Source organism: Mus pahari, chromosome 13, assembly GCF_900095145.1.
Source record: "Mus pahari chromosome 13, PAHARI_EIJ_v1.1, whole genome shotgun sequence".
In the NCBI taxonomy this organism is placed as follows: Eukaryota; Metazoa; Chordata; class Mammalia; order Rodentia; family Muridae; genus Mus; species Mus pahari.
In genome coordinates, this window is record NC_034602.1 from 66,711,909 (window position 1) to 66,720,441 (window position 8,533).

Consider the following 8,533-nt stretch of genomic DNA (forward strand, 5'->3'; position numbering starts at 1 on the left):
GGTCCCTTGGTCTTGCAAACTTTATATGACCCAGCACAGGGGAATGCCAGGGCCAAGAAGTGGGAGTGGGTGGGTAGGGGAGCAGGGGTGGGGGGAGGGCATAGGGAACTTTCAGGATAGCATTTGAAATGTAAATAAAGAAAATATCTAATAAAAAAAAAGAGTTGCATTGGTCATGATTTCTGTTCACAGCAGTAAAACCCTGACTAAGACATCCTGTAGGCCCTGTACATGCTGACACAGTCTCTGTGAACTCACATGTGCACCAGTCCTGCTGTGAAGTAGAAACCTAAGGGTTCTTTGGAAAGTTGGTAGGATGGTATTTTGCTGGAGCAAACTCATCAAGGTATGTTTAGCTGAAGTGGACACAGGTGAAAAGCTAAGGACTTTTCCAGACTCGTCAAGGAATGGTTGGCTGAAGCAGACACAGGTGAAAGGATGTTCTGCTAAAGCAAGCACATGAAAGGATGCGTGTTGGAAGATTATTTGCTGACATGCATGTATTAGTCTGCCTTACATTGCTTGCAAAAAACAAAAAACAAAAAACCAAAAAAAAAAAAAAACCTCTTGGAAATGTAGAATTTCTCTAAAGAATCAAAAAAAGGTTCTCCCATATTCACTACATTATGTCTAGTTTTTTAAAAAAAATTATAAGGAGGGTTGATAGAGGTGATTTATCAATTCATGAGTACTTGCTGCACTTCCAGGGCACCCTAGCTCAGTTCCTAGCACCCACATCTGGCCGCACACTACTATCTGTAACTTCTGCTCCAGAAGGACTGACATCTTCTTTTGGCCTCCCAAGTACCCACACATAGGTGCATATGTTGTTCACACACATATACACATGCACTTACATGGATGCACACAGACACATAAATAAAAATAAACCTTTTAAAAATGATAAGAGGGCCAATCAATGGTTGTGCACGCCTTTAATACCAGCACTTGGGAGGCAGAGGCAGACAGATTTCTGAGTTCTAGGCCATCCTGGTCTATAGAGTGAGTTCTAGGACAGCCAGGGCTACACAGAGAAACCCTGCCTCAAAAACAAAAACAAAAACAAAATAAAACAAACAAAAAGGAGAGCCTGAGAAAATGAGACAATGTTTCCCCCTATAAGGCCACCTTCAAACCCATTTAAAATATCAAAAAGAGTTGAAATTTTTGTTCATGCTCATATTACTATGTATGCTCTTTAAATGTCCTTCAAGGACCAAGTAGCATTCAAGTGGAATATGCCCTTCCATGCTTTCAATTCCTAACCTGGAGAGAAGAAATTCAAAAACATTTCTTTTGAAACAAAGAGATTAGTAAAAGTGATGGATGAAAACTCACACCTGTCACTTTTTATGTAAACAAATTCACTTTTGCTGAGAAGCAGTTAACAGTGATCTGTGCAGATCCCATGGGCAGGGCGGCAGACACCTGATTCAGTGCTGGAGGATCAGGGTATGGAATGGCGCAGGCTCCAAGTCCCTTTCAGTGTGCACAGAAGAAGGAGTTACACAAGAAGAGAAATGCCTTTCTATATGAGCCTTGTTATTTCATAAATGCACTCAAGATTTAAACCACTACTGCTTCATTTATGGCTTAATGCAAGGTCTTTGGGTAAATATGGTGCTGGTGTGTGTGTCTGTGTCTGTGTGTGTGTGTGTGTGTNTGTGTGTGTGTGTGTGTGTATGTTTGTATGTATGTATGTTTATATGTATGTATGTATGTGAATATCTTTAAAGACAGCTTTCTAAGTCTGCCACTTCTGTTTGGAGGTATTTAGGCAGAGGATGCTGGCTGGTCCATTTGTAGTTTATGAACACAGCATATCCCTGACCATAGAACATGCAAGTTTTAAGAGATACAAAAAGTCATCTGGCACATTCAATCAGAAATATAACAATCCTTTCTACCCAGAAAGCTCTGATTAAGTAGCTGAGAGACTGAATCAGGAATTTTTTTAAAAGACTCTCCAGATTATTTTGATGAGGCCATCCTTAAGAAACGTTGCTTTGGGTGGTTGAAAAATGGTTATCTCTGATTTTATTTTTCTCACTTAAGGTTTATTTCTGTTGAAGCCTGGAACAAATCATATGGTCTACAGGAGGGCAAGGTTACCTGAAAAACTTCAGAGTCTTAGTAGTTAGTAACCATGTTACTCAGGATATTCCTTTCCAAAAAAAAAAAAAAAAAAAGAGCTCCAATTAGAATTTCCATATCCCCAAGTAAATACACAGTGTCCAGAGAATTAGTGAGACCAGGAGCATCAACAGAATATGGCACAGATACATCCATTCCTGCATACACACACACACACACACACACACACGTGAATGCTGGCCCTCAGTCTGTGTGAAGCAACCTCCATGTCAAAGTCTCCATTTTTAAAATGAGAATAAAGCTGCATTTACAAGCATTACTGGGATGGTGGGAGGTCAGATCCGAAACTTCTAACAGTGACTCGTGTTCTTGAAACAAATATAAGGAATTAGGAATACACACACACACACACACACACACACACACACACACATAGAAGCAGTGAAGTCAGTCCACCCTTGCTCCATGCATGAAGGTAGAAAGCACTAGGCTTCTAACGGAGAAACAAAGAACTGCATCAGCCATGGGAAGAGTGGGTGAGTGAGCAGAACATGCATAAACATGGTCACATTGGTTCTGTGTCCCATGAGGCCAAGGGGTAGTGGTGCGGGGGAGGGGGTGGTGGAGCCTGTGCATCAGGGTAGTCCCCCAGGCTCAGGAGTCTGCTCCTTTGATAACAGGCAGTAAGCAAGGGTGTTTACTGGAAGGAGCCCAGTCACAGGGAAAACATCACAGTGCTCTGTCATCTTTGGATTATCACGAGCATGTGGCCCAGGTGAAAGAATGGCCAATGCCCTGGGACTTTTGGCACATGTAACAAAAAGTCTAGGCACACAGGAGACACAGGAGTGTACTTCAGCACGTGTGCCATTATAATGCAAAGGAATGGGCTGAATGAGTAGGATCAAGCTATGTGGCTCATTCCAAAGGAGAACATATAAGATCGAAAGGTTACGGTGTCATTTTTCACTGACTTTGCCCAGAAAATCCCAGGAATAAAATATGAAGACCTGGCTTCTCAGTGTCAAATTTTTAAAATGTTACTATGTACACAGAGGGTTAGGTGTCATTGTGGCTTTTAGCCAGGTTGCTTTAATTGGTTCTCCTCCCACCTCGCCCATCCTCTCCCCATCCCCCCCTTGAGCTCTCCCTCTCCACTCTCCTTTCCAGTATCATATTAATGCATCCCTTTGCCCCAACCCATCAACACCTCTATTTTATTCTTTTATCGTCTCTCTTTTTTTAAAATGGATATTTTCTTTATTTACATTTCAAATGTTATCCCCTTTCCTGGCTTCCCCTCTGCAATCTCCCATCCCATTCCCCCTCCCCCTGCTTCTATGAGAGTGTTACCCCACCTACCCACCCACTCCTGCCTCACCAGCCTCTGCACTGGGGGGATCAAGCCTTCACAGGGCCAAGGACCTCCCCTCCCATTGATGCCAGATAAGGCCCCTTCAGCTCCTTCAGTCCTTCCCCTAACTCCTCCATTGGGGTCCCTGTGCTCAGTCCGATGTGATGTATCAAGCCAGCATCTGTACTTGAGAGAGAACTGGCAGTTTTTGTCTTTTAGTTTGAGTCACCCCACCTAATATAGTATTTCCCAGATCTGTCGACTTTCCTGCAATTTTCATAAATGGTTTTTCTTCACAGCTGAGTAAAATTTGTGTATGTACCGTGTTTTCCTGATGCATTTACCTGCTCAACACTGGACGGGCATCTATATAGAAGTGATAAACAAGACTCTTTGGGGTAGGTATTTTGTGGTAAGATGCAGAGCCCTTTGAGGATCTATAGGTATCAGATTTAAAAGCGTTAAACTCCACGGGATTGAACGTAAATATTTTTAAGTTGCAGAAGTAGCTGCTGCCTTAGAGAATGACCCTCAAAATAATGGTTGGTTTTATGACCTAAAAAAGAGCCAATGGGCCCACTGTGGAATCGGGTGAACATGGCCAAGAATGAGAGATGGCTTACAAGGAGAGTGTGTGTGGCAAGCTGGATTCCAGAAGAAGGCCTAGCCCAACGAGGGCGGGACTCCATGGAAGAGTCTGGGTCTCTGGATTCAGTTGGCCTAAAAGCATCACACAGAACACAGGAGGATTACTCTGCATCCTGTTGTCTCTCCTTCCCATTGTGAAAGTGTGGAAGAGGGCCAGTCACTCTCAGCCAGGTTTTGAAGTGCACCATTTGGGAGCCAGATGCCCATTAACGCTAATTGGATCAGTGGCCTCTCCTACCTCTCACCGACACAAGGATGGCAGAGCTGCCCCTTCCTTCTGTGGCATTAAAATTTAAGACTCCATCATCTATACAATAAGCCATAAAATATTCACACGGACCATGCTCCACTTTACATTGCAACTCCTGAGTATTCTTCAACAGCCTACTTAGCAACGTGAAGAAACACCAATACTCAATGTATCACTCAGATTTAAACATTTACTATATGCTCTGGCACATTTGAAACACTTGTGAATGGAACTCCTTATTTTTTCTTATCGAACCACTAGACTCAACTATTCCAATATATCTCAGTTAGAAAGAAGTTATTTTTCAGATTATAAAAATTGAATACCTTCCTTTCAGAAATTAAATACCTTCATAATTATACATATGTCTATATAGATAAGGTTATAATGTACTCTAAGAGCCTATGAACACGATTAATTATTTATGAGCATATTGATTTATTTTCAGTTTTTCATCTCAACTTAAGAGGGTAAATTGAGTGAACACTGATGTCAGTCTTCATTGAATGAAATGTTGCTTAAGGAAAACAATTCCCTTCTGAAATTCATAAATATCCATAATTTTTTAAGTGAGGCAATACTATTAAACTTTTTCTAAGAATGAAGCACACACAAAAGGAATCTGAGACAATGCTGGCTTGGACAGGACAGAATCCACTCTGGCTAGTTTAAGAAAGAAAGGTTTTTAGTATAGGTAGCAGGTGGATGTCAGAACATTTGAAAAGGCTTGACGATTTTTTCTGCTTCAAACTTCCAGCAACAACTCTGGAAACACAAGGTCCATCTAGGAAGCAGGAGCCCACACAGCTGAGCAAAAGGTCAAGTGGCCATTGCCCAGGACTGTGTGAGGAACACTGATGTCCACACCACTCTTACATTCAGGAAGAACAGCCAGGAAATGTCACCCTTCGGGGTTCTAATCTACATTGAGATGGTAGGCTTATGCTGTGAAGAACAAAAATGTCAGCAGGTGCTCAGGTCAAACTATAAATAGCAATACAATCTCTAACCATGAAGTTTGAGGTACTTTGCCTAAGATATTTTGCATGTTTTCCTTGCTGGTTACAAATGTATAGCTTGTGCCAGCACTTACTCACCCGTTTTATTTAGTTTTTGTTTTTTGTTTTGTAATCATATTTATGTACAGAAAACTTAGCAGTGTACATTTATCCCAGTTTAGTGTCAAGTTCTTGGGCCTTTGACTTTTCCAGTTTGGCAATGTAAGCCACAGATTTAGGACCCAGGACGTTGTGTCCTGTGGCGGTTAGAATGTGCTTGGCCCATGGGAAGTGGTATTATTAGGAGGTGTGGCCTTGTTGGGAGAAGTGTGTTGCTGTGGGGGTGGGCTTTGAGAGCCTCTCTCCTGGCTGCCTTCTGATCAAGATGTAGAACTCTCAATTCCTCCAGCACCATGTTTGTCTGTCTGCTGCCATGCTTCCCACCATGATGCTAACAGACTGAATCTGTGAAGCTGTAAGCCAGTCCCAATTAAATGGTTTTCTTTATAAGAGATGCCTTGGTCATGGTGTCTTTTCACTGCAACAGAAACCCTAACTAACACACCTCTCCAGTGGTGGCAAATCTCATCATTATCTGTCATTTTAATTGCTCCTAATAAGCTTCCACCAGCTCAGCCGGAGCACCTTTGTCTCCCGAGTTAAGCTATGTGAAGGCAACAGTGGTGCATGTGGACCAGGCACCTCAGCCTGGGCCTTCCCTTGTTGATACAGTAGGGGGCCCCATCTTTCAACACAAAAACCCACCAGCTCAATGGGGTCTACATCATGGACAATCACTACCAGCTGCACCTCCTTGTTCTCTCCCAAGGTGGTGACATATTAACACCTGCTCGGAGGACAGGCGGTCTCTTACTTGGGACGTCCCTTTTGCCCGCAGCTTTCTTCTCAGCACCGGCCCGTAGCCTTTGCTTCTTCTCTTGCTTTGTCTCTGGCCTGCACTTGTGGGCAAGCTTAAGCAGCTGAGTAGCCATTTGCCTGTCCAGGGCCTGGGTGAACTGGTTAACGGCAGGAGGGACTTTGAGCCTCTTGTAGAGGATGGCTCTTTGCCGCTGCAGCCTGATGTGGTGGGACCATTTGATGAAGCGTGTTAGGTCTCTCTGGATATCCCATCCAATGCCGAAGTTCTTGGGCTTTTTTTTCCTTTTCTTTTCTTTCTTTCTTTTTTTTTTTTTTTTTTTTTTTTTTGGTTTGGTTTGGTTTGGTTTGTCGAGACAGGGTTTCTCTGTGTAGCCCTGGCTGTCCTGGAACTCACTCTGTAGACCAGGCTGGCCTCGAACTCAGAAATCCGCCTGCCTCTGCCTCCCAAGTGCTGGGATTAAAGTCGTGCTCCACCACTGCCCAGCTCTTGGGCTTTTTCTTAGACAAAGGATTGAAACAGCTTTCCCGCCCCCTGTTTCTTCATGATGGCGGGGGCGGGGCCATCTTCTTGCCCTTTGTCTTCTTTCCTTTGGACATCTTGCTTTGCTGGAGGAGAGAGCCACTCAGCCAGTTTAAAAGCCGTTTTCTACTTTGCTTATATGGTCTTCATGCTGTTTTCAGTTCTACTTTCCTTCAGGTAGGTCTGAAAAACTCACCGTTAAATTCCTGACTTTATAACACAAATTTTGTTTGGTCAATATTAAATGTGTAACATGTCTTTTGTGTATTTGGCTGGTTGGTTGGTTTGCTTTTTGTTGTTTGCTTGCTTTTGAGATGGAATCTCACAGGGTAGCTAGCTCAGGCTGGCCTCAAGCATATGGTGTGATGCAGGCTGGCTGAGAACTCATGGTGATCCTTCTGCCTCAGCCTCTTATGTGCTGGGGTCACATGCTTACACTACAACATTTGGTTCCTACCATGCCTTTTGTGTCTGAAGTTCCATTTAACTCTATTCTCCATCTGTCACTGTACTGGCTAGTTTTGTGTCAACTCGATACAGCTGGAGTTATCACAGAGACAGGAGCTTCAGTTGGGGAAATGCCTCTATGAGATTCAGCTGTGGGGCATTTGCTTAATTAGTGATCAAGGGGGAGGGCCCCTTGTGGGAGGGACCATCTCTGGGCTGGTAGTCTTGGGTTCTATAAGAAAGCAGGCTGAGCAAGCCAGGGGAAGCAAGCCAGTAAAGAACATCCCTTCATGGCTTCTGCATCAGCTCCTGCTTTCTGGCCTGCTTGAGTTCCAGTCCTGCATCCTTTAGTGATCAACAGCAGTATGGAAATGTAAGCCAAATAAACCCTTTCCTCCCCAACTTACTTCTTGGACATGATGTTTGTCCAGGAATAGAAACCCTGACTAAGACAAATTGGTACCAGCATAGTGGGGTATTCCTGTGACAACCTGACCATGATTTGGGGAGAACTGTGGAAAGACTTTGGAACTTTGGGCTAGAAGATTCATTCAGTGTTAAGAGCTCTGTCGAATGTTGTGTAGGAGCTTGGAAGATAATGTTGAGAACAGTGCAGAAGATGGAGGTATGGCTTGTGTAATTTCAGAGGGAAAATTAAAGACTCTTTTCAGGGCCATTGCTATTTTGGATTGTGAAGATTCTGTGGTTCTGGTTAGCTGGGGCTGAAGAATCAGCTGTGAAAGGAAAGAATGTCACATACAGCAGGAACATGGCCCTCCCAGCCCCCATGAGCTTCTGCGGTGCCAGGCAGCCACCCTCAGTGGAGAAGCTGGTGAGCAATCATCCCTAACCTAGCTTGCCAGATGGGTTTTTATTTATACAGTGATGGGAGGAAGGCTTTCTTAGCTCACAGTGTGAGGACACAGTCCATTCAGGTGGGAAAGTAAAGATGGCTGGAGCTTAAATCCACTGGTCACATGGCATTTACAGTCAAGAAGCAGGGAGATGACCACCGACACCCTACTTACTTGCTGTTTCCTCTTTAGCCCAGAACTCCAACCTACAGACTGGCGCTGGGCGTAGTTCAGGAAGGGCTTCTCGTTTCAAAGGACCTCACCTGGCTAATCCCTCACACGTGTGTGCCCAGAGCTTTGTCTTCAACGTGGTCCTGGATCTTGAGTTGACAATCAGTATTAACCACCACACCCAGCAAACAGGACAAACCAAATGCCAGGAAATGAAATCGACTGGGGCCAGGGGTCATTGCATGGAGGGCTAGGGATCAGAAGTTCACATACGTCTTCTCTTTTCTATAAAGCACTACATTCTGATTGGCATTAATA